Source organism: Narcine bancroftii, chromosome 6 (assembly GCF_036971445.1).
Source record: "Narcine bancroftii isolate sNarBan1 chromosome 6, sNarBan1.hap1, whole genome shotgun sequence".
NCBI classification, from domain to species: Eukaryota; Metazoa; Chordata; class Chondrichthyes; order Torpediniformes; family Narcinidae; genus Narcine; species Narcine bancroftii.
Window position 1 is genome coordinate 170,562,736 of NC_091474.1, and position 27,097 is coordinate 170,589,832.

Below are 27,097 nucleotides of genomic sequence, written 5' to 3' on the forward strand. Positions count from 1 at the left end.
TTCGGATTTCATTGTTCATCCAGATCTTCTGGTTGGAGAAAACTTTGAACGACTTGGTGTGGTCACACTCATTCACAGCTGTTTTGATAAAGACTGTGACAGCCCTAATGTAAACTGAGCTCTGATGAGTCCTTGAACAACTCCCAATCCCCTCACTCAAGGAAGTTCTGTAACCGTTAATCACCCTCCTGTGACCACCTTCTAGCTGTCCTGATCTCTGGAGCCTCTCCTTTTGGCTCTGTCTATATGAAGGCAGAAGGAGCCATTACAATGGTGAGCCATTACAAAGCAAATGTAAGATGAAAAAAATTCTGTGGCCAACCTAACTAATTTGAAAGGGTTGTTCCACTGTCCTCCTGATAGATGGAGTCAAAGGTTTTAGTGAAAATGAAGAAGACCATGTACAGTGGTTGACACTGATTTTTACATTTCTCTTGAAGTTGGCACAGTGAAGATTTTGTCCATTACATCACTAGATGTATGGAGGCCAAACTGTGATTCTGGAAGCAACCATTTGACCACTGGGAGGAGGCAAAGACTTTCATCGTGGTGGACTGGCAAGAGATCCCTCTATAGTGGTCACAGTGGAGTTATGACTTTTTTTCTCTCTCTAACAAGAAAACAATACACAATGTTTATCAGTGTGTATGCCCCAACACTGGATATTTCAAATAAAGTTGAGAAGACTTCTGCACTGACCTGAAAAAAATCATGTTCTGCATCCCAAGACAAATTGATTTTCATGGGCATCTTCAATAAGAAGGAAGAAAGTGTCATTGACCAGGTATGTCTATGGAAAGTTAATTCCAATAGATTGATTAATTGCTTGAACCCTGGCTTGTCATAATCAACAATATGTTTTTTTCAGAGGGACGACCATAGTGGACATCTTGGCAACACCCTGGTCCAAGAAATGGAATGTATCAGGCCATGTAGTTAAAGGCTCAAACACTCACCTGGCAATTGTCTATTGACTGATCTCCTTGAGGACAGATGAGCTCCACTTGGGTAATGTGGAACTCATTTTGTCTTCTCATAATCTAATAACTAAGGCATATAAATCTCAGTATCCCAAATCCACAATGAAAACACAGCCTGAATGAGTTAAATTAAACCTAATGGGGTAGATAAGTCATTGGGAGTTGAGATTCTTCATACTTTACTCCAAGCAAACTTGCAAACAAAACCTCAGGAATTTGAACAGTGCAAGATCAAATACTCTAAGAACCCACTGCTCTATTGCCATCTAGGGGACTTAATGTGAAAGAACAATCCAAGAGCTGCTTATTTTAAAAAAAAACACAAGAATCCTGGAGGAACTCAGCAGGTCTCACAGAGTCCATAGGCAGTAAAGATATATTACCAATATTTTGGACCTGAAAACTCCAATGGACACTGTGACACCTGCTGAGTTCCTCTAGCAGTCTTATTTTATGATAATCAGAGCATCTGAAGACTTTCATACTTCACTCCAATGCTGTTATTTTTCTGTTTGGTTGTGATGTGTACTACTAAATAACTACTAAGAGTTACTACACTTTTTTATTTCAACCAGAATAAAGTTACCTGAGAATATGATGTCTAATTTTTGTCCCAGAAATTTCATTTTAAAGCTTCTTTGTCACATTATTTGAAAAGTTTATAAACACACAAGTCTAAGGACCTTTCAACAATTCTATTCAGCCAATACTTTGAATCAAAGTTTAGCATAATAGATACAGAATCTTGGTTTTAGTGAAAATGAAGAAGACCATGTACAATGGTTGACCTGGTGTCTAAACACCAGGTCAGAATGAATCTTCCTCCATCTGACCCCCTTGTTTTTGTCACCTCTCTTTTGGTTTGCCGGGCAGCTCAAGTCAACTCAAGTCACCTTTATTTATTGTTCATGCTCGGCTTACATAAATATAAGAATAGAAGTTAAACACAATAAAATAATAAAATATTAAGATGTATATAGTACATGGTACATTATCCACATATGTTCTGGGAATTCAGGAGCCTGATGGCTTGAGGGAAAAAAAAAACTGTTGCCCAATCTGGATGTAAGGGCTTGAGTGCTACAGTACCTCCTACCAGATGGCAGAAGGGAGAACAGTTTACATGATGGGTGTGTGGAGTCCTTCACAATATTTATTGCCTTGTGCCTCATCGAGTGTTGTAGATGTCCTTCATGGTAGGAAGTGAGCCCCCAATGATCTATTCCACTGACTTCACTATCCTCTACAGGGTGTTTTGGTCCGAGGTGGTACAGCTTCCAAACCAGGTGGTGATGCAGTTGCACAGGATGGTAGGAGGTGAACTTTTCTAAACCTTCACAGGAAGTAGAGTTGCTGCTGGGCTTTCTTGGCTATGGAGCTGGTGTTAAGGGATCAGGTGAGATTCTCCACCAAGTGCATTCCAAGTAATTTGATATTCTTGACAATCTCAATGGTGGAGCCATCAATGGTCAGTGGAGCATGATCTCCTCAGGCCCTCCTGAAGTTGACAATCATCTCTTTTGTTTTTTTAATGTTCTGATACAGGTTGTTGGGTCTACACCAGTCTGTTAGCAACTGCACCTCATTCTTACTAATAAGGCCCACCACAATCAGCGAACTTGATGATGTGTTTGGCTGAACAGTTGTGGGTCAGCAGAGTGAACAGCCCCCCCCTCCCCACTCCAGGGGGGGCATGTTCAGTGTGATTGTATTCAAAGTGTTGTTACTGATCCAGACCACTTGAGGTCTCCCCAACAGGAAGTCAAGAACCCAATTGCAGAAGGAGGTGCTTAGACCCAGCAGGCTCAACTTGCTTATCAGGTACTGAGGTATGATTGTGTTGAATACTGAACTGGCCAATAAACAGCACTCAAACATACGAGTCCTTATTATCTGCCAATCTCCTAGTTCTGTTCATCATGTTTCAACCCTCTACATTGTTCATCAATCCCACATGGGGCCCCTATCGCATTCTGTCCTCTTCACACTAATTTCTTTTCTACATTTCCCCAATCTCAGCCATTCTTTTTCTCCTATTAATGCTGTTTGATCTGCTGTTTAACTTCATTAGGCTAATGGAAAATAGAGTTGAACTAATTTACTTTCTGTTGGGTTATCCAAGGAACATTTTAATCCCTTCATTTCATGTGACATCTCTTTTCTAAATGATCAATGCATGATCCAATGATGAGACAGGCTAGTAAAAACAAAATGCTGGAAAAAGTCAACAGGTCAAATAGTGTCCTTTATAATAGCAAAGGTAAAAATACATAAATGACGTTTCGGGGTTGAGCCCTTCATCAAGGCATCCTTTGGGAGTTTATGGGGTTCTTTCTCACTGCTCCCCATCTATAGTTTTACTTCCTGCTAAGACAGGCTAAATGGCTTCTTTCTTTGCTGCTCACTTAGTGTTGTCAGATTATCACAGGAATAAAATATACAGTCATCAAAAAATATAAATTTGCAAGATAATCATAACCTTTATTCCACTTATAACAAGAGTTATTTATAACACAAAACACTCACCTTGTCACAGAATTCAAGTTCAAGGAAATCAAATGAGAAAATATCATTTATAAGATACCTTTATTGTCATGTCAGTACAGAACATGTAATATTTCACAAAATTGCCTTCTGCCTGCCATAAGGCAAAGAGTTGCCATTAGAATCATCCAGCACTCCTTAAAATAAGAGAGAAAGAGAAACAAAAGAGAGTCCCTTCAGAGTGCTGACTCTGTGGATTTGCCTCCAGCGCTCCCATAGCTTCTGCAACTGCACAGACCATCAGCAATGTGAGCTCCAGATCGAAATCTCCAACACAATCAGGAAGCCTTCAGCACCCAAGGCATCTCAAAAGCCCTTCTTGCCCTCAGCACCCTCTCAACAGTTCTTACCATTCTACATATTTTTGTTTTTCCAATAATATATTCAGGGAGGTCAGGGACGAGGAGGGTGTGGTGCCGTGGGATTGGCGGGTTGCAAACGTGGTTCCGCTGTTTAAAAAGGGCGCAAGGTGTAAGCCAAGCAACTATAGGCCAGTACGTTTGACATCGGTGGTGGGGAAACTAATGGAAGGAATTCTTAGGGATAATATATATAAATATCTGGATAGGCAGGGATTGATCAGAGACACCCAACATGGGTTTGTGAGGGGAAAGTCATGTTTGACAATCTTGTTGAATTTTTTGAAGAGGTAACCAGAAAGGATGATGATGGTAGAACAGTTGATGTGATTTATTTGGATTTTAGTAAGGCTTTTGATAAGGTTCCACATGGAAGGTCAGTGAAGAAGGTTCAATCTCTAGGAATTAATATAGAGATAGTCAGATGGGTTCAGCGGTGGCTGGAAGATAGGCACTAGAGAGTCATGGTGGACAACTGTCTGTCAGGATGGAGGCCGGTGATGAGTGGTGTGCCTCGGTGTTGGGTCCTTTGTTGTTCGTCATTTATATTAATGATTTGGATGACGGTGGTAAATTGGGTGGGTAAATATGTGGATGATACAAAAATAGGGGGAGTTGTGGATAGAGAGAAGGGTTTTCATGGACCACAGAACGATTTGGACTGTTTGGAAAGGTGGGCTGAAAGGTGGCAGATGGAGTTTAATGTAGAAAATGTGAGGTGCTTCATTTTGGGAAGAATAACCAAAATAGGATATATGCAGTGAAGAGGAGGGCATTGAGGAATGCTGAGGAACAGAGGGATCTTGGAATAATGGTTCAGTGTTCCTTGAAGGTGGATTCCCATGTAGATAGGGTGGTGAAGTATGCTGGCTTTTATAAATCATAGCATAGAATATAAGAGCTGGGAGGTGATGTTGAGACTGTTTAAGGCATTGGTGAGGCCAATTTTGGAGATTTGTGTGGAGTTCTGGTTTCCAAATTATAGGAAGGATATAAATAAGGTAGAGAGGGTGCAAAGAAGGTTTACAAAAATGTTGTCTGAATTGCAGTATCTTGAATACAGAGAAAGAGTGAGTAGTCTGAGACTTTATTTATTGGAGCGTAGAAGGTTGAGAGGGGATTTGTTAGAGGTATTTAAAATTATGAAGGGAATAGATAGAGTAGATGTGAATAGGCTCTTTCCCCTGAGGGAAGGGGAGATTGGAACAAGGGATCATAAGTTAAAGGTTCGGGGGCAAAACCTTAGGAGTAATATAAGAGATGCTTCTTCACTCAGAGGGTAGTGGCTGAGTGGAAAGATCTACCGGAAAAATTAGTTGTGGCAGGGTAAATTCTGTCATCTGGCTAGATGAGTACATGGATGTGAGGGGATTGGAAGGTTATGGGCATGGAGTGGGTAGGTGGAACTAGTGGAGTTTCAAGCAAATTGGTGCGGACTAGAAGGGCCGATATGGCCTGTTTCCATACTGTAAATTGTTATATGGTTATATATTGGAATCTATTTCAGTATTGTCTGATATGGCTGCAGATATTTATCAATAATATCAAAGGACCATCACAATTTTTATTCAGTTATTGAATTTCAGTTTTAATGAAAAGATGCTTTGCATATTAAATCATGGGAATTTCTGGTGAACACTTCATATGCAATGCAATAGAATATTATGCACATTCAGAGAAGTATTTTCCGATAGTAATTTGTATGTTAATAAACCCTCTTGAGTGATCTGGTGTGTGTGGGATATAGGGGATGTGGTGAGTGGGTGACTGTCAGGATCCAAGTATACTATATCTTTTACACATCTCAAGAAGAGTGTCAAGGACAATGGACACATTCACACAAGCAGAAAATGATGGTTACTTTCACAAACTAATGGAAGTGCATCTGATAACACCCAGATGCATCCTGGTGGCATATCTCTGTTCCATTAGATTTTCCAATAGCTCTAGACCTCTGGCTGGTTCATGGACTGACCAGAAACAGCAAGGTTTTCTTGACCTCCAACTGTCCCTAAACTGCAGTTGCTACCTGAAAAACCAGGTGCTGGGTAATTGGATTGCCACAAACATTCAATGAAGATATTCATTGCTAATTGCCATGAACAAAGGAGGCAGCTCAAAGTCAACCACTGTTTAAAAATGCTAGGTAAGGAACGACTTCAGTTAACCAATTATTTTTACATCAATTAAGTTAATTGAATGTAGACCCTTTGACAATCTAGCTCAAATATATCCCAGTTTACAAAGCTCTTTCACCTTTTGCTTATCCCTTTTGATCAGTTCCATAATGTAATCTTAATCACCAAGGACAACAGCCTTACATATAATTTAGTAGTATAATTTTTATTTCTTTTTGGATCTTTGAACATTTTTCATCTAATCTTACAATTTTCAATTTATTATTATTCATCTCATTCAAAAATTCTGGAATAGTCCAATTACAAAATTAGAGTCTTCAATTATCTTTACCACAACAATCTTCCCAAGTATCATCAAGGTTAAGTTCAAATTAGATCAATTTTTCAAGCACTTTTAAACTTCTTGATATTTTATTTTCAAGAGCAACAATGACCCAGAATTCACTGCAATGAAGCAAACTTCCCACAATCACCATTAACTGATAGATTACACCCATGTCTTCCAGATTCATCTGGCTGTTAAAAGCTGGCACAATCCTGAAGCTTGGCACAGCTTTAAGGTCTTGCATATATAAGAGGAATCACATGGGAGAGGGTGGGGAAAACACCTTCTGTAATAAACGTTAAAGCTACGTCCATGGCTTGTTCTGCTGTCAAGTAATTGAAAGATTCTGAATCTTTGTCTTCCAAAAATATTTTTTTAAATGTAAATAATTATCCAAATACTTAAAAATACAAACAAAAACTAAATGAACTAAAACTCTCTGGATAACAAGAACAATTAAAATGTTTATTGACACGGAATTAATTTAAAACATTGTAAATTACTTAACAACTTTGTAGCTATTCCAATCCATTCAAATGGGGAAGATTTTTCAGGTAGATTCTCAAGCTTGTGTATTATAGAAGCTCCACAATCTCGTGTTCCGCTGCTGCAATTTTGAAGGAATCTAATATTGGAACATAGTTTGTGAAAGCTTGGAAAATTTGATAGATCTTAGAAATGAGCATGGTGGCCCTGTGGTGGTACACTACTGGCCTACTGCAGAGGTCAACCTGCAGAAGAGCATGGGGACAACACAACAGCTGGCCGGCTGTCAATCAGCCGACCTGAATGGACCAAGCCCCATCCGGTCGGGTATCAATCACCCTCCGGGATATAAGCCTGAGCCGGCCCTTCGAAGTCACTCTCAGAGTTTGCAGCAGCTCTCCTCACAGCTGGCTCTGTGGAAGTTTATGTCGAATAAAGCCTGTGATACAGTCTTTTGGTTTTGTGTGTTTGCTTCTGATTGACAGCGCACCACAATTTACTTGACGTAAATTTTTAAAAGCTCCTATGGAAAAGCTCAAAATCAACCCACGCCACCAAGAAGCACAAACACGCTTCAAGATATGGAAGAACACAGTCGAAGCGATCATCGAGGCTCACGCCGACGATATCCTGGACTCCGATCGATAGAGGCTTGCCTTACTCCAATGAAAGCTGGGTCCCCGAGCCTTCCAGGCTCTCAAAGACTGCACCAGGTACTCGGAAGCGATGAACGTCCTTTAGACCATGTATAAACCTTCCACGAATGTGGTCTTTGCAAGGTACCTCCTGAGTATCTGAGCCCAACTACCCAGGGAGGCGGCTGAGTCTTACCTAGGAGCCCTGCGTGAATTGGCCTGACCTTGTCTGGCTGAGCCCAGGGTAAATGAAAGGGAGATCAAGAGGCCGATCAGGGACACCTACATCCAAGGGCTACACACGAGTGCCATCAGGCAGAAGCTGCTGGAAGAAAATATCTACTTCCTGGCCAAAACAGTAGAGGTAGTCCGAACCCTGGAGGCAGCAGCCCTGCACGCCAAAGCCTTTGATTCCAGTCTTCCTCAGGCCTCCGCATGGTCAACACATTTGGCTGCTGTGGCCCTGGATCAAGCTGGGGAAGAAAACTTTGCTGCTGCGAGTACTCAGCGTCCCTGTAAGTACTGTGGGTTCCAGTATGGGTCTGATCATCGATTGTGCCAAAACTGCCCGGCCAAAAATCAGTATTGCTCGAGATGTGGCAAGAAATGCCATTTCACCAAGGTATGCATCTCAAAGCCAGCAGGCAGCTCAACGGCCCTCTACAATCTCCCCCTCCCTCACAGCCCCCACCACGTGCGATTGCTGGGCAACGCCATTGTCCCCGCAGCCACTTACAGCCTCCCCAGCCCCGGCGGCCCAACTTCCAGCCTCGCCGGCAATGATCGCCGCATGCGTGCCATGCACTTGGACGAACCCTCGCATTCGCTAGTGCCACCCGCCGAAGCCTACAACGACGTCACTTCTGGTCTATGGAATTACGTCACTTCAGCTGGCTGTGATGACTTTGCCCTCCTCAACAGCCAGCGGCATGATATCACTTTCCTCGGTGCACCAAGCGCAGATGGGGAAGAAGGCCAGCCATGCCTCACCCTACCATGCGGCACCACCATCTTGGGCTGAACAGGCACGAATGCCGCCAACACTGAGACCTTCCCAGGCCTCCAGTGATGATGACACGGTCAACACGGGTGATAACCAGGCTGCCCTACTTATGCACTCCATGCCTCTGGATGCCGCTAACCACCGTACACCACACCCCATGACTACAAAGAGCACCACGGGTCGTCGATCACCTCTCACAATGTCTGCAGAAGACACCAACGACCACAAATCGCCTCCTCTGTCGGGGAATGACAACTCAGACCCAGAGATGGTCCTAGCAGCCACCACATTCCCCACGACCTCAGGTGCTCCATGATGGACGTCAAAATCAATGCACAGGTAACAAAGTGTCTAATCGACAGTGGCAGCAACGAGAGTTTCATTCACCCGAGCGTGGCCCACTCACTAAAGCTAAAAATCCACCCCAACTCCTTCTCTATTGTCTTCATTGCCAAGGACCGGACTATCAATACCCTCGGGTGTTGCTCGGTCAATCTGACTGTGAGGGGGGGAGACATACACTGGGTTCAAGCTCCTTGTCATGCCCAAACTCTGCACCCCAGTCCTCCTGGGCTTAGATGTCCAATGCCACCTGCAGAGCATCACCGTCCTCCACTCACGCTCCACAGCGCGCCGTCCAACCAACTCCGGCCAACCTGCAGCCTCTCCACTCTGTGCATCACCCCTCCTGCGCTCTTCTCACACCTCATGCCAGACTGCAAGCCGATAGCCGCCAGAAGTAGGTGCTATTGTGCCACAGATAGAGACTTCATCAGGGCAGAGGTGCGGCAGCTTCTGGTGGAAAGTGTCATAGAGCCCAGCAACAGCCCTTGGAGACCCCAAGTCCTAGTGTTAAAAGTGGGCAGCAAGCCAAGGATGGTTATGGACTACAGCCAGACCATCAACCGGTACACCCAGCTGGATGCCTACCCCCCTACCAAGGATAGCCGACATGGTCAACGAGATAGCCCATTACCGGGTCTTCTCCACAATCGACCTGAAGTCAGCCTATCACCAACTCCCCATCCACCTGCGGAACATGCCCTATAACGCCTTCGAGGCAGATGGACGCCTGTACCAGTTCCGCCAAGTTCCAAATGGGGTCTCCATCTTCCAGCAGGAGATGGATCAAATGGTAGACCAGCACAAGCTAAAGGCAAGTTTCCTGTACCTGGATAATGTTACCATCTGCGGCCACGACCAGCAGGACCACGATGCCAACCTGGAGAAATTTCTCCAGACAGCCAAGGGAGCTGAACCTCACTTACAACAAAGAGAAGAACGTGTTCAGCACTACCCGCCTCACCATCCTGGGGTACATCGTGGCACATGGTGTCATCGTCCCAGATCCAGAATGGATGCGCCCGTTAATGGAGCTGCCCCTCCCCCCCACACTCAAAGCCCTCCGCAGGTGCCTTGGCTTATTCTCTTACTACTCACAGTGGGTTCCCTGCTTCTCGGACAAAGTCCACCCACTGGCCCAGGCCACAACATTCCCACTCCCATTCGAGGCGTAGGCGACATTCATGCACATCAGGCAGGACATTGCAGACACCACGATGCATGCCATGGACGAGGACTTCCCCTTCCAGGTAAAGAGCGATGCCTCCAATGTAGCCCTTGCCACTACTCTCAACCAAGGGGAGCGTCCGGTTGCCTTCTTCTCCAGGACCTTCCATAGCTCTGAGCTAGAGCACTCTGCCATTGAAAAGGAGGCCCAGGTGATCATGAAAGTGGTCCATCACTTGCATCACTACCTGGCTAGCAGGAGGTTCACCCTCCTCACTGACCAGCGGGCAGTGGCGTGCATGTTCAACACCACACACAGGGGCAAGATTAAGAACGATAAGATCTTGCGCTGGAGAGTCAAGCTGGCAACATATAATTACGACATCCAATATCATCCCGTGAAGTTTATCGACTCCCCTGATGCCCTCTCCCGGACCTGCATGTTGTTCCACGATGACCAGCTGCAGGCACTGCACGAGTCCCTCTGCCTCCCAGGTGTCACCTGCTTGTACCATTTTATCAAGTCCCAGAACCTCCCATAAACCACCAGGGATGTCAGGACCATGACCGAGGCATGCTGGGTCTGTGCGGAATGCAAACCTCGCTTTTTCCACCTACCCCAGGCTCATATCATGAAGGCCATTCAGGCCTTCAAGCACCTCGGCATGGACTTCAAGGAACCCCTGCCTTCCACAAATCACAACTTCTATTTCCTCACTGTCAGAGATGAGTACTCCCGCTTCCCGTTTGCCATCCCTTGCCCAGAAACCTCCACAGCCACCATCATCAGGGCACTGACACAGATCTTCACCATGTTTGGGTACCCTGCATTTATCCACAGCAACCGGGGAGGGGGGGGTCTAGCTTCATGAGCGAGGAACTATGCCAGTACTGACATCATTGGGCATCGTGACTAGTCACTCGACTAGTTACAACCCAAGAGGTAACGGGCAAGTGGAACACGAGTACGGGGTGATCTGGAAGGCAGTTCTTCTGGCCCTTAAGTCAAAAGGGTGGTCCATAGAATACTGGCAAGATGCTCTTCCTGAGGTGCTCCATACCATTCGGTCACTTCTGTGCACAGCTACCAACGAGTCCCCACACCTGTTATCGTTTCCCTGGAGATCAGCGACGGGATCGTCTCTCCTGGCATGGCTCGCATCCCCGGGATTGGTGCTCTGGCGTAGACACGTGCGGGCGCACAAAACCAAATGCCTGGTCGAGCAGGTTTTCCACCTACACTCGAACCACAACTATGCCTACATTAGGTTTGGCAGCGGCAGGGAGGACACCGTCTCAACCAGGGAGCACCCACCACAGTACAGCATCCTCCAGCCCAGGACTCCGCCGGCCTGACACACACCCTCAATCCCAGACGGCTATGGGGCACTCAAGACCTCCTTGGGCACCAAGGACTTGCTACAATCATGGGGGACAAACCCATCCTCCCACCCATCTGATGCAATACACACAACTTAACTCCACCCCGCCGGCCACTCCTCCCCGCTGAATGGAGCAAGCTCCACCCGGTTGGGTGTCAATCATCCTCGGGATATAAGCCTGAGCCGGCCCTTTGAAGTCACTCTCAGAGTTTACAGCAGTACAATCTCACAGCTGGCTTTGTGGAAGTTTATATTGAATAAAGCCTGTGGTACAGTCTTTTGGTTTTGTGTGTTTGCTTCTGACTGACAACGCACCACAGACCCTTCTGGAAAAAAATGCCAGAAATTCCACATGGGATTATTAGTTCTTCCTTGAAACACAGTCTGATCGCTTTTTGGTTGCTAAAATAGCAGCACATGTCAAGTTAAATTTTAGAGATATATAATTCACAGACCAGGTAAATTTAAAATTGAGACAGATGTACAGGCATTTATTTTGGGAGGCAAATTCCCTACTTTCATTCATCACCCAATATCCCCCTTGGCCACTCTACCCTACCATGAATGTGTAATACACAAATGTGCTGGAGAAACTCAGCAAGCGAGAAAGGATCCACAGGAATTAAAAGTAACCAACATTTCAAGCCTGGGTTCTTTGTCATGCATATGGACACCTGCTGAGCTGCACGACCTTCTGAGTTTCTCCAGCATACTTGTGTTTTGCATTTGACCCCAGCATCTGCAGACTTTCTTGTTTAATTCCTACCATGCAGATAAGAAATTAACCTTGCGTATTTTCATCTGTCAAATGATATAAAAGGTGGACATTCAGCCCATCTATGCTGGATTTCACAGGAATCCCATTCTCTCATTTCCTTGTATTCAATTCTTTCACACATGCTCATTTGACACCACCCAACCCAAATTCCCCTACTAACCACCTAAACATTGGTCAATTTACAGTAAGTAGTCAATTAACAGGATCCAGCACATCTTTGGTGTGGAGTAAAGTGAAGCACCTGGAAAAACTCTCACAATCAATCATTAAAGGGGTGTGAAAAATCCACAGAAACAACACCAGAAATCAGAAATGAACTTCAAACACTGGAACTATGATACATTTAACTGCATGCAACCCACAGTGGGTTAAACCTTCAGGAGAAGTCTCCAGCACAGTTTGCCATCAAGACAATGATTATTCATTATACAATTGAAGGTTTTACCATTATTCAGGATAATCATGTGTCATCACTGATATCAAACAGAAAATTCATTGCAGCTTTTCTTAAAGGCTTGATGAATTGCAACACATGCATTTGTCACTTACAGTCAACCTCTGTTAATGTGGTGAAATATCCGCTCAAATGAAGAAACTTGACATGTAAAACTTAGTCATATGTTCATATTTAGAAAAGTTGTTGTATATTGATACAGTGAATTTGATGCAAGAAAAATTAAAGTCAGTCGTAGGCTCAGGCCCAAAACTTTGGTTATATATCTTAATAGATTTATCTAAAGTAAATTTAAAATCTGAATCTCCTATGGATGCTGTGAGACCTGCTGAGTTCCTCCAGCATTTCTGTTTTTAATCCTTTCCCTGACATTGCACTTACAATTTGCCTCAATTTTGGACAACTTCATTTCTTTCAGTGATATCTATAACTACCTACATTACTTACTCTTAGAAATCTGGGGAAGTCCAACAATTATGTCTACAGATCATTTTCACTGAGATGGAAGGAGCTCTTCAGATCCCATTCCTCTTGGTTGTTTTTTTTTAAGCCACAATAAATACTGTTTGCTCATGGCAGTCTGTTCAGTATGTCCTGCTCTCAGATTTGAAATGAATCACAACCCAAGTTATTCTCTCCATTTAATCTCTGAGTCTTTTGCATGGATGAGAATTCTAAAAGTGTAATTTTTTAAAATTAAATTTATTTACAACAGAGTGGGTTAATTTTGGCCATATTTTAAAAGAATTGATAATATTCTGTTCAGAATAAATATTTTTCATTATTTACAATAACTGGAATTTTATCACACTCATAACATCTTTGTCACAATTTAATAAGTCAGTTAAGATCAATTATATTAATCGAATCCCAAAACTAATAAAATGTACATCTCAGATCAAATCATTTCCTACGGGTTTTAGCAACTTTTAAATCATGAAAAAATATGATAATATAATTGGAGAGAAAGAGAGATGTAAAAAATGTCAAAACAAACCTTTGATTAATCTGACATAGTAAAGGTTACTACCTCCAGAATGAAAACAAGGCGATTGAATTTCTTGCATTTTCTGGTGCCTGAAATGTAAACATCATACATAGGTTTGTTTAAATAGACAGGCCGTGAGTGCTGAAGAAATATCTTTATCACATTCAGTTCACAACTACTTTTATCATTTGATGCTATCTGTAAGGTTTTCACATTTTCAGTCAGACTTTGGAGATAGGAAAGGGTCAAGTAACAAAGATGCATGTGGGCAGAAGGACCAGGTATCAATTTAGAGTCTCATTTTACTGCATTTGTCAAAGTTAATTCCAATCCAAAATCTTTCCTTTATTCTAAACTCATTCTATACATCTCATAGAATTTACCAAAATCCACTGTACAAAGCTCCAGGACTTGGTAGGTTAGACATAATCAATATAATAAGTCCTTATCACCTGAAAATGTTAGGGCACACACTAAGAAAAACCACGGAAACTACCAAGATCTTCTTTGTGCCATAAATAAACACATCCGTCTTATTACCTTTTCAGAGCATTAATATGCAAAATCATTTAAATGTTACTATACATAAAATTAATATTTATTTAATAAAAATACCAGTTATCCCAAAAGTACACATATCTTTGAGTAACGGCACTGATTTACCACAGCTTGCAAACAGATAAAGAACACACTCACTCGTTTCTTTCAGCACACCATGAAGTCGACTTTCTTTTATCATTCACTAGACACAACATTGCATTCTTCAACTCCCCAAACACCACCCAGCTAAACTCCACCCGACAAGGGTGATCCTGACACTCTCACTCTCCTCCTCCTGCGTCTGAGATCATCACCCGTATACTGACGCTTAACACACCCGCTATTAACTCCGCATGTCACATCGCTCACATCATCAGTGGCAGCTGTCACTGCTCCTGATGAAGATAAATATGCAACCATGATAGCTCCCCCCCACCCCCACCCCAGCCTCTGAGCCATGCAAGGAAGTGACTCATTGGAACTGTCCCACTACGTAATGGTCTGGAGAGCTGACAATTCGGCCTTACCCCGAACAATAGATAGTGCAAGACAGGTAAAGTATGGTCTGACTGGCAAGGGTGCAACTGGTCTTATGACACTGGCTCTGATGCAGAACATGGAGTGTCAATATATGCCAGCTTCAACATGTTGATGGAAACTGTGTCAGCTATTCTATTCCAGTCGATGACAAAAGTCTTCTGATGATGTTGGAAGTCCTGAAAAGGACCAATTGTAAATGAAGTAGTTTGCGAACAGCATCATTCCAGAGGAACACAAGTTCAGCATTGTAAATCATTCAGCACATGCATTGCAGGTGACGCCTGCCACGTAGGAGCAGGTTGGAGTAATCTCAGGTTTTCCCGAAGACAATCAGCGTAACTGGCCGGATCATAGGGCGTAGTGCTTGGACTCGGATTCACAAACTTGCCTAGCAAGGTTAACGTGGTGCCATATACTAGCTCTGCCACTAAACATCCAAGATCTGCCTTAACAGCAGTACACCTACCAAGGAGAACTATGGGCAAACATTCACTCCACGCATCACCACCTACTGTCAATGCTGTTTTCATTTGTTGATGGAAACATACAATGAGGCTGTCACCCTGTGGATAGTAAGCCATAGTGTGAATTCAGGTGGTACCCGCAGTGAGAGCTCAGAACAATGCCAACCTGAACTGAGACCCTTGATCCAATGTAATAGTAACCGGAGCACTGAAAGATGGAATCCAATGATCCAGCGACCATTTCGCCAGAGATGTCAGTGATAGGAAGGGCCTCCTGCCACCTGGTAGTCTGGTCTTCAAATGTGAGCAGATATGTATATCCCCGAGATGGTGGAAGCAGGCCAACCAAGTCTAGATGCACGCGCTGGAAACGGGAATCCAGAACAACAGAATACCCCAGCTATGATTTTGTGCATCTGGAGACCTTAGAGCATTGACATGGCAAACAGGTCCTTGCCCATAGTCCAACATCCCATTTAACATGAGGCCAGGTAAAACATTCCATAACTAGTTTGAGTGATGCTCTTTTACCATGATGCAATAGATTGTGAAGAGACTCAAAAATCTCCCACCTCACAGCTGCTGACACAGAAAGCCTAGGCCTTCCTATGAAAAAGAAATTGCAGACTAACTTTTAACCCAATTCATCCAGGGTCATATCTTGAAGATGGAGACCAGAGTTGATCCTACAATACCAGATGAGATTGGGATCAGTGTGCTTTGCATGAACCATGGCGTTAAAATTGATGGCAGTAGTTTTATGTAAGGTGTCAATGTTGCATCTGGACAGAGCGTCGGCCAAGGCATTAGCTTTTCCTCGGATGTGCTATATGTCTGATGAAAATTGTAGGATGAAGTCCAAGTGCTGAATCTCTCTGTGTGCTTATACTTGCAGTCTGTATAAATGGTGAAAGGACAACTTTTCAATAAAAAGTGGAAATGTTTCACTGCGAAATAGATGGCCAAGAGTTCTCGATCAAACATTCTATATTTTGCCTGAGCCGGTGACAGCTTGGCTGAAAAAAATGCCAGAGGTTCCAATTATCCATGGACTTATTGTTCTAACACTGCTCCCACAGCTCTGACAGATGCATCTATGGTAAGAGAGAGTAAGGGATTGGGCTTTTGATATACAAGCATTGTGGCATTTATAAGTACAGTCTTCACGTCATTGAAAGCACACATGGCATCATCTCCCAAAGTTAATGGTCTTTTGGACACTGACTTATTGAATCCTTTTAATCGTTCAGTAAGGAGTAATAGAGACACTGCTGCATTTGGCAGGAATCGGCGATAAAAATTCATCATGCCTAAAAAACATCCAATGCAATGTAACAAGTGGAGGAAATTCTTGAATCTCTCGCACTTTCGATTCATCAGACAAAACACCCTGTTGGAAACTTTATGACCCAAAAATATAAGATCATTTCAGGGTCACCACTTGTAACGACACCGATTTACCACAGCTTGCAAATGGATAAAGAATACACTCACTTGTTTCTTTCAGCACACCATGAAGTCAACTTTCTTTATTATTCATCAGACTCAACATTGCATTCTTCAACTCCCCAAACACCACCCAGCTAATCTCCTCTGACCTTCTCATTGGCTCACTCCCACACAGTGATACTGACACTCTCACTCTCCTCCTCCTGCATCTGAGATTCATTACCCATATACAGATGCGTAACACACCGCACATGCACCCTATTACCCCTGTGCGTCGCATCGCTTACATCATCAGCGGCAGCCAGGACCACTCCCAATGAAGTGATCATGCGACCATGACAACTTTGAGGAAGATGGATGAGATCAGGCCAGGTGCTTGCCTGTTTTTGGTTATACCTGATAAAGGGCCCAGGTCAGAAGTGCTGGTTACCCTTTACTTCAAATGAGTTACTGCATGACCTGCTGCATTTCTCCAGCACATTTTTGTATTGCACATTGTGGTGGTACACCACCAGCCTACTGCAGGGGGCGACCTCTGTACCTGCAGAAGAGCCCAGGGACAAAACAACACTTGGCCGGCTGTCAATCAGCGGACCTGAATGGACCAAGCCCCACCCGGTCGGCTGTCAATCACCCTCCGGGATATAAGCCATAGTTGGCCCTTCAAAGACAATCTTAGAGTTTGCAACAGCATTTCTCACAGCTAGCTCTGTGGAAGTTTATGTAAAATAAAGCCTGTTGAACAGACTTTGTGTTTTGTGAGTTTGCTTCTGTTCGATAATGCACCACAATTTATTTGAATAAAATTTTAAAGCTGGTATGGAAAAGCTCCTGAGTGCCAGGAGCCTCAAAATTGACCCACACCACCTGAAAGCACAAACACGTTTCGAGATCTGGAAGCACGTGGTCGAAGGGACAGAGGCACACACCGACGACATCCTGAACTCCGACTGAAAGAGGCTCATCTTACTCCAATCAAAGCTGGGTCCCTGAGCCTTCCAGGCTCTCAAAGACTGCACCGGGTACTCGGAAGCGATGAACACTCTCGAAACCATGTATAAACCCCTCACGAATGTGGTCTTTGCAAGGTACCTCCTAAATATCCGTGCCCAGCTGCCCGGGGAAACAGCCGAGTCTTACCTGGGAGCCCTGTGTGAGTTGGCCTGACCTTGTCTGGCTGAACCCGGGGTAAATGAAAGGGAGGTCGAGAGACTGATCAGAAATGCTACGTCTGAGAGCTACGTGCAAGAGGCATCAGGCAGAAGATTCTAGAGGACAATATCTACTCCCTGGTCAAAACAGTGGAGGTGTTCCAAACCCTAGAGGCAGCAGCCCTGCACATTGAAGCCTCCGCGTGGTCAGCACAGTCGGCTGCTGTAGGCCTAGACCAGACTGGGGATGAAAACATCGCTGCTGTGGTCGCCCAGCACCCTTGAAAGTACTGTGGGTCCTGGTATGGGTCTGATCATCAATCGCGCCAAAACTGCCCGGCTAAAAACCAGTTCTGTTCGAGATGTGGAAAGAAAGGCCACTTCATCAAAGTATGCCTCTCAAAGCCCGCCGCCAGCTGAGTGGCCCTCTACAACATACCCCCCTCTCTCACGATCCCTGCCATGTGCGATTGCCGGGCAACGCCATTGCCCCCACAGCCTCCCCAACTTCAGGCCTCGCCAGCAGTGATCACCACATGCGCGACATGCGCCCAGACCAGCCATAGCTCTCACCAGCGCTGCCTCCCAAAGACTACAACAATGTCACTTCTGGTCTACGGAATGCCATCATTTCCACCGCCCGTGATGATGTTGCCCTCACCGACAGCTGGCAGCAGGACGTCACTTCCCCTGGCGCAACTAGAGCATCTGGGGAAGAAGGCCAGCCATGCCTTGCACCGCCATCTTGGGCACAGGCGCACCCAGGCCCTCCCAGGCCTCTAACAAAGATGGGACCGATGACGATGACAATGTGGTCAACACGGGCGCTGACCAGGCCACCCTACCGATGCACCCCATGCCTCCAGACGATGATAACCGCTACACCCCATGCCTACGGAGCGAACCACCAGTTGATACTCACCTCTCCCGACGCCTGCAGAAGATGCCAATGGCCACGACTTGCCTCCACCGTCGGGGAACAACGACTCGGACCAAGAGATGGTCCTAGTGGGCATCACCTTGACCAGGAAAATCCCCCATGACCTTGGGCCCTCCATGATGGACGTCAAAATCAACGGGCAGGTAACAAAGTGCCTAATCGACAGTGGCAGCACCGAGAGCTTTATTCACCTGAGCGTGGCCCACCCCCTGAAGCTCAAAATCCACCCCACCACCTTCTCTATTACCTTCACCGCCAAGGACTGGATTGTCAATACCCACAGGAGCTGCTCGGCCAATCTGACTGGGGGGGGGGGGGGGGGGGGCGGGTAGACATACACCAGGTTCAGGTTCCTGGTCATGCCCAAACTCTGCACCCCAGTCCTCCTGGGCATAGACTTCCAATGTCACCTGCAGAGCATCACCCTCGCCTTTGGGGGCCCCTACCTCCATTCACTCTCCACAGCGCACCGTCCAACCAGCCCCAGCCAACCTGCGGCCTCTCCACTCTGCATATCACCCCTACCACACTCTTCTCACACCAGACTGCAAGTGGATAGCCACCAGAAGTAGGACAGAGTCTTCATCAGAGCAGAGGCTTCTTGTGGAAGGTGTCATAGAGCCCAGCAACAGCCCATGGAGACCCCAAGTCCTAGTGGTCAAAGGGAGCAGCAAGCCAAGGATGGTCATGGATTACAGCCAGACCATCAACCGGTACACTCAGCTGGACACCTATCCCTTTCCAAGGATAGCTGACGTGGTCAATGAGATAGCCCGCTACCAGGTCTTCTCCAGGATAGACCTGAAGTCGGCCTATCACCAATTCCCCATCCACCCGCAGAGCCCTGCGGTATAAGACTTATACCGCCTTCGAGGTGGACAGCGTCTGTACCAGTTCCGCCGAGTTCCATTTGGGGTCACGAACGGGGTCTCCATCTTCCAGCAGGAGATGGATCGGATGGTAGACTGGCATAAGCTAAAGGCAACTTTCCAGTACCTGGATAATGTCACCATCTGCGGCCATGACCAGCAGGATCACGATGCCAACCTGGAGAAATTTCTCCGGACACCCAAGGAGCTGAACCTCACTTACAACAAAGAGAAGTGCATGTTCAGCACTACCTCACCATCCTGGGGTACATCGTGGCACATGGTGTCATCGGCCCAGATCCAGAACAGATGCGCTCATTAATGGAGCTGCCCCTCCCCCCCCCCACACTCAAAGCCCTCCGCAGGTGCCTTGGCTTGTCTCTTATTACTCATATTGGATTCCCCACTTCGCGGACAAGGTCCGCCCACTGGCCCAGGCCACAACTTTTCCTCTCCCACCCGAGGCGCAGGCAGCCTTCACGTGCGTCAGGCAGGATATCTCAGATGCCACGATGCATGCCGTGGACGAGGACTCCCCTTTTCAGGTGGAGGGCGATGCCTCCGATGTAGCCCTTGCCGCTACCCTCAACCAAGGGGGGTGCCCGGTCGCCTTCTTCTCCAAGACCTCCATGGCTCCAAGCTAGGGCATTCCACCATTGAAAAGGAGGCCCAGGCGATCGTGAAAGTGGTCCGCCACTGGTGCCACTACCTGGCCAGCAGAAGGTTCACCCTCCTCACCGACCAGTGGGCCATGGCATTCATGTTCAACACCACCCAAAATATGATCTTGTGCTGGAGAGTCGAGCTGGCAACATACAGCTACGACATCCAGTATCGTCCGGGGAAGTCCAACGACTTCCCTGACGCTCTCTCCCAGACCTGCGTGTCACACGACGACAACCAGCTTCAGGCACTGCACGAGTCCCTCTGCCACCCGGGCGTCACCCGCTTATACCATTTCATCAAGTCCCGGAACCTCCTGTACACCGTCAAGGTTGTCAGGACCATGAACGAGGCGTACCGGGTCTTCGTGGAATGCAAACCTCGCTTCTTCAGCCCACTCCAGGTTCATGTCGTAAAGGCCACTCAGCCCTTCGAGCGCCTCAGCATAAACTTCAAGGGGCCCCTGCCTTCCACAAATCAGAATGTCTATTTCCTCATGGTCATAGACGAGTACTCCCACTTCCCTTTCGCTAACCCTTGCCCAGACACCTTCACATCCACCGTCATCAGGGCACTGACACAGATCTTCACCATGTTCGGCTACCCCGCATTTATCCACAGCGACCGGGAGTCTAGTTTCATAAGTGAGGAACTACGCCAGTACCTGGCAGCAAGGGGCATCGTGACTAGTCGCACAACTAGTTACAACCCGAAAGGTAATGGACAAGTGGAACGCAAAAATGGGGTGATCTGGAAGGCAGTTCTCCTGGCCCTTAAGTCAAAGGGGTGGTCCATAGAAATCTGGCAGGACACCCTCCCCGAGGCGCTCCATGCCATTAGGTCACTCCTATGCATGGCTACCAACGAGTCCCCTCACGAACGCCTGTTTTCGTTCCCCAGGAAATCGGCAATGGGAACATCCCTCCCAACATGGCTCAGGTCCTCGGGACCGGTGCTCCGGCATAGACACGTACAGTCACACAAGGCTGAACCCCTGATTGAGCAGGTGTTCCTCCTACACGCAAATCACAACTACACCTATATTAGGTTCAGCAGCGACAGGGAGGACACGGTCTCAATCAAGGACCTGGCGCCAGCAGAAGCACTCACCACAGCACAGCATCCTCCTGCCCAGAACTATGCCGGCCTGACACACCTCAACCCCGGCACCCCCAGCCACCCCTCCGCGCTGCACCATGCCAGACGTTCTGGCTCCCGCCTCCATCCCCCGCATACCCTCACCGACCAGTGACCAGGAGCCAGTCCTGCGACGGTCGCAGAGACTCCGACGGTTGCTGGACCGTATCAATCTGTAAATAATGTGTATATGTTTTGGGGCACTGGGTAGACCACGGACTGCAAACTCCCCCTGGTGCAATTTTAAAGAAGGGGGTGTATGTCGTGGTACACCACCGGCCTACTGCAGGGGGAAACCTCTGTACCTGCAGAAGAGCATGGGGACAAGACAACACCTGGCCAGCTGTCAATCATCCAACCTCAATGGACCAAGCCCCACCCAGTCGGCTGTCAATCACCCTCCGGGATATAAGCCAGTGTCAGCCCTTCGAAGACAGTCTCAGAGCTTGCAACAAACTTCCACAGAGCTAGCTGTGAGGAACGGAGAGAAGGCGGGGACGGGGTACTAAACTTTAAGATCAGCCACGATCTCGTTGAATGGCGGAGCAGTCTCGAAGGGTTGAATGACCTACTCCTGCTCCTATCTTCTATGTTTTTTCTATGTTTCTAGGAATGCTATGTCAAATAAAGCCTGTTGAACAGACTTCATGTTTTGTGTGTTTGCTTCTGTTCGATAGCAAAACACACGCATATGAAAAGCAATTCTGTATGTGTGATAGAGAACAGAGAACAGTATAGAATAATGGGATATGTACAGATACATGCAGACAGCACCAGAGATGTGTGTGTAAATTCAGATTATAGAGGAATAGACCTGTACATTTTTATGCTTTTGGAGATGTTCTGAATCTTTTTTGCAGTAGCTGAAAGATATTGAAAAAAAAAATGCATGATAGATTCTGGGCTTGACCTGTTGATACTACATCATTAGGTCATTCATTAAAAAAAAAAATTTAGACATACACCACGTCAACAGGCCATTTGGGCCCACGAGCCCGTGCTACCCAATTACACCCAATTGACCTACACCCCCAGAATGCTTTGAACAGAGGGAGGAAATCAGAACCTGTAGAGAAAATCCATGCTGACATGGGGAGAATATACAAGCTCCTGACAGACAGCACAGGATATGAACCCTGGTCCCAGATGCTGGCACTGTAAAGGTGTTGTGCTGACTGCTACACCAACCCTGCTAAGTCTTGCTTTATCTTGGATCTTTGATCAGAAGACTAATCCATTTAAATACTATGTCTGGATCGAATTATGGTCCTCGAAGGCGGATACCCTTAACTCTTAATTAGTTTAATAATGATAAGACAAAATAATTTACTGTAACATGGCAGAGTTAAAACTCTGAGAAATAGAATTCAAAATGGAATCTAAACGTTCCTCCATTCAGTATCAGTGACAGTCTTGGATATTTGCCCTTGTGGTCTTTTTAGCAACTGAAATTAGTTACATGCTCATTGAAGGTCAGAAGCTATTTATGTTATATCCCGTGAGTCAGTTTCATAATTTCAATTATAATGAGTTACTTGAAATGTTAACATTTTTTCAGACATGAGAAACTAGTGCCATTCAGGGGGCTATGCTGTGTAATCTTCATTCCGTCATATTGATTAGTGAAGAGCAACAGGCTGCCAAAATGACAGTGAGAGTGTTTTGTTGAATCAAGAGAAGCTAAGTTCTTCCCTATGGGTTTCACTGACCTCAAGCCAACCAGTCCTGACTCGGATATCTCTGCTGAAAGTCAGGTAATGGGAGCAGGATCATTTTTGATGCAACAATTTTAACAAGGCCTGACCTGGGTCTCAGTCACTGACCATCTGTCTTTTAACCAACAGTTCTTTGCATGCAGTTTAAATCTAATTGTGTACATTCTTGAAATACATTGAAAATTTTTGTGCTTTATTCAGTTCAAATTCACTACCTAAAGTAATTTTTTGCTTTAGAAAATGTATGATTAGAGCATAATTCCCTGAAATTTGCATGGTATGTTTCCTTGATTGGCTCACACTCTGTGAGTTTGTGTATGCTTCATTGCTTTTCCCTCTTATGCAAAAATATCTGGATACAGGAAGAAGTATTTCAGGCCATATGCTCCAGATCAGTGGATGGGAGTGCAGGCTGATGGTAACAGTGCATGGAGCAGTGTTCCAGAGTCCAGGGCTGACAATCCACAGAAATGATTTCACACTTGAATTTGATGGTTGGGAAATTTAAATTCAATTAATTAATAATCCAGAATGTTAAAATATCTAATGCCAGTGAAGGTAACCATGAATCTATTGCTGTAAACACCTAGTTGATTCAGAAAGTTTTGTCTTCCATTTAATTATTTTGACCTATAGGTGACTGCTACCCACAGCCAAGTGATTGGTTTGAATGAGGAGGAGTTTTTTCCACTCTGGTCTTGAGCTCCACTCTGAAGCTCATGTAGGAACCACAATCACCAACACAGATGGGCAGGAGGTGCCTAAAAGAATAGTTGGGTGGGTAGTTTATGAATTAATGTGTTCTTTCCATAGGGATTCTGTATGCATGGACTCAAGATCCTCAATACCATCCTGAATACATCTTTTCCACCTTGAATAATCATGGGCTCACACTTCTCTGTATTCAGAGGATGTATTATTTCTTCAGGGATGCAATGATCACACCGGTTTACCTGGTAATCTTTTCCAACTATAAAAATGAGAATTGACTAGTTTCAGGAATCTAAAGAATCTCAGGCAAAATAGATGGCCTGCCAGAATTACCAGAGTGCAAAATAACACATTCAGAACAAAATTGGCAGATAGACACTGAATATCAATAAGGTACTGTCATCCAAGCGCAGATGAATATCTATATTGCACTCCATTCTGTGGCCTCATGGTCCTGCATATACCAGGAGCAAAGAGAGCAAAGAAGAAGCATGAGACATTCCAAAATGTTAAACACCATCATCCTACCTTGAAAAATTGCTCCTTCATCACTGCTGAGTCCAAATCACAGAAATCCAACTTTTCAGCATTGAGAGAGTATCTCCACCATGACAACAATGGTGTTTCAAGACTCTGCCTTTGTTAACAATACCTTCATTTTGTAAATTAAAGTAATTATCCTGAAATTCCCTAAAACTTCAGTTTTTCAAGAAAATTACCAAAAACAAGATCAAATCAATGAGAGTTAACAGTATATGTATTGTGTTGACATGAATATCTTATACTGGTGAGATTATGAATTCCACTATGTTGTAAATTTCTAAGATTCCATGGGGAAGTTACAATAAATGCAGACTTGTCACAAGAGCAGCATAATCAGTTTCATAAATTAAATCCACTGACTTTACACTGACAAATATGCTGAACAGAAAATAGGGAACATGTGGAACCTACAGAGAACTGGCTAACTCTCATACAAACAGAGCAAATGAGTTACCTGAAATTCGAGTCCAGTTCCACTCCTTCTGAAGTATCTTTCTATCCATGCTGCATAGTCCAATGCAAGTTTGAGTAACAGCTTCTCATCTTTTGTTTAGGCACTTTATAGTCTTCTGGATGAAATATCGAAGTCAATATTTTCAGGAAACGCACTTCCTCTCTGTTTTGGGACAGGCCAGTTCGAATAGAATAAGAGGGACAGAGAATCTTACAGCACGGAAACAGGTTCATAATCCCATCTTGCCTATGCTGGGCAATATGCCCTGCTTTAGTCCCACTTGCCCTCATTAGACCCATGCTTCTCTAATCCCCTCCTATCCATGTAGTTATCTAAATGTTTCTTAAAAGAGGCTAATATACTCATCTCTACTACTTTGTCTGCAGCTCATTCCATATGCCTACCACCCTCTGTGTGAAAAACTATTCCCTTCTACATCTCAGCCCCTCACCTTGTAGTTATGCCCTCTCGTCTTAGATTCTCCTATTCCAGAAAATGGACCATCACTATTCTAACTATGCTTATATTTTATACATCTCAATTAGATCCCCTCTTAACCTCCTGTCCTCTAAGGAAAGACAGCTCAGTTTTTCCAGTCTCTCACGATAACTGAACTTCTCTAATCCTGGTAACAACTTGGTAAATCTCCTCCGTACCCTTTCTAACTTTATATCAGACCAAAATTCCACCCAATATTACGTGTTGTCTTACTAATATCTTGTTAAACTTCAACATGAAACCCCAACACTTGTATTCAATGCCCCAACTGATCAGAATCGAAATTTATTGTCATGAATATGTCACGAAATTCGTTGTTTTACAGTAATGTTACAGTGAAAATTTTGCTATTGTAGTTGGTATGCTATGCAGCGAACGGAAGAAAAGAAAAACCACAGGGAAGCTGTGAGTGAACTGAACCAACCGACTGATTTTACTGGAACTCACGGAGAGCTTATCAGCACGATCCCCATGATCCTTTGCGCCCCCCCAGGATCATTGTGACGTCAGCTCTGAGCAAGCCTGTACCTCCATGACCCGGTTTGCTTTGCAGATCAGTGCAAAGCACTGCTGGCACATTACCCCCCCCCCCCCCACCCCCAGAGCTGGTGTTTGGAGGTGCCGAGTCCACAGTTCATACATTTGGGAGACCAACCTCTCTACCATGGGGCTGGAAGAGTTATTGGTTGGTTGAGGTCAAGGTGTGCTAGTTTTAGGAGGTTGACCATGAACTACCCCCAATGTCCAAAAGGCACATAATCCTGTTGTGTCATGGCACCTTGTATGGACCCTTGTACAGGCGCTGAAGGGGTTTCCGGTGCGCACCTCTCCTTATGAAGACATATTCACAGTCTTCAAGATCCTTCGGGACATAGCCTGGAGCTGGACCATGGTGTGAGGTTGAGACGGGGGCCAGGGTGCCCATCTTCTCACAAAGTCATGTTAGCAGTGCCATAGGTGTTTCCTCCTGGCCACAAGCTGCTGGCACAAACTCTCCTGGGACTGTCAGTGGGGCCCCATAGACAAGCTCAGCAGAGGACATGGGCAAATTCTCCTTCAGTGCTGTGCAGATGCCAAAAAGAACTCAAAGCAGCCTGAAGGTGTGGATAAGGAGCACCTTAATTGCCTCATACCTGTCGGGGGCTGGCAGTTGATGTAAGAAGTCGATGATTCGTCTGGCAGTCCACCTAGTGATCTGCCTGACCTTAAACTGGGCCTCAGCCAGACTAGTGGCTGTGAGGTCCAAAGGTCGGCATCTTCACCGAGGCTGCATTCTTTGTGCTCCTGTTGTTCATCATGGGGTCCAAATGCCATTTTGGACCATTGGGGTCACCACTGTGGTCGGTGGGCTGTGCAGCAAATGAATAAGCTGAACCAACCAACTGACTTTACTGGAACTCTCTGAGAGCTTAACAGCACCAGTTTCATGATCTTTTGTGTGCAACCCCCCCACCCACCTGGTACCATTGTGACATCAGCCCCATGTGAGCCTGCACTTCTGTGACCAAGTTCACTTGTGCATCACTGCAGCTCACTACACTACGAAATTTACATTTAAAAATAAATAAATTAGTGCAACAATAAGAGAAAGTGAGGTAGGTCTGTGGTTCATTATCCATTCAGAAATCTGATGGCAGAAGGGAAGAGGCTGTCCTTGTACTGCTGGGTGTTTGTCTTCAGGCTCCTGTACCTTCTCCTGATGGTAGCTGTATGCAGTGGGCATGGCCTGGGTGGTGAGAGTCCTTGAGCTAAGAGGCTGCTTTCTTTTATTTTTATATAATTTTTTATTTTTCACACTGTGAACCATATCAACCAAAATGTTTACAAACGTATCTCATTAAA

General features: G+C 45.3%; 2 protein-coding genes across 4 annotated transcripts in view; one reads left to right on the forward strand and one right to left on the reverse strand.

Annotated features, from left to right (window-relative positions):
* Positions 1–26,706, reverse strand: part of LOC138736733 (chloride intracellular channel protein 5-like) — a 203,843-nt gene extending 177,137 nt beyond the window's left edge. The window contains exons 1-3 of the mRNA XM_069886715.1: positions 26,389–26,706; positions 24,758–24,919; positions 13,591–13,670 (exon numbers count right to left, since the gene is read on the reverse strand). The gene's annotated coding sequence lies outside the window, so the exon portion shown is untranslated. The remainder of the gene's footprint in view (positions 1–13,590; positions 13,671–24,757; positions 24,920–26,388) is intronic.
* A 44-nt stretch (positions 26,707–26,750) lies between these two features.
* Positions 26,751–27,097, forward strand: part of enpp4 (ectonucleotide pyrophosphatase/phosphodiesterase 4) — a 43,592-nt gene continuing 43,245 nt past the window's right edge. The window contains exon 1 of one of the 3 annotated variants that reach the window (XM_069886711.1): positions 26,751–26,850. The gene's annotated coding sequence lies outside the window, so the exon portion shown is untranslated. Of the gene's footprint in view, positions 26,851–26,898; positions 26,989–27,097 lie in introns of those variants that run through there. The other 2 variants (XM_069886709.1, XM_069886710.1) reach the window with 2 other exon arrangements.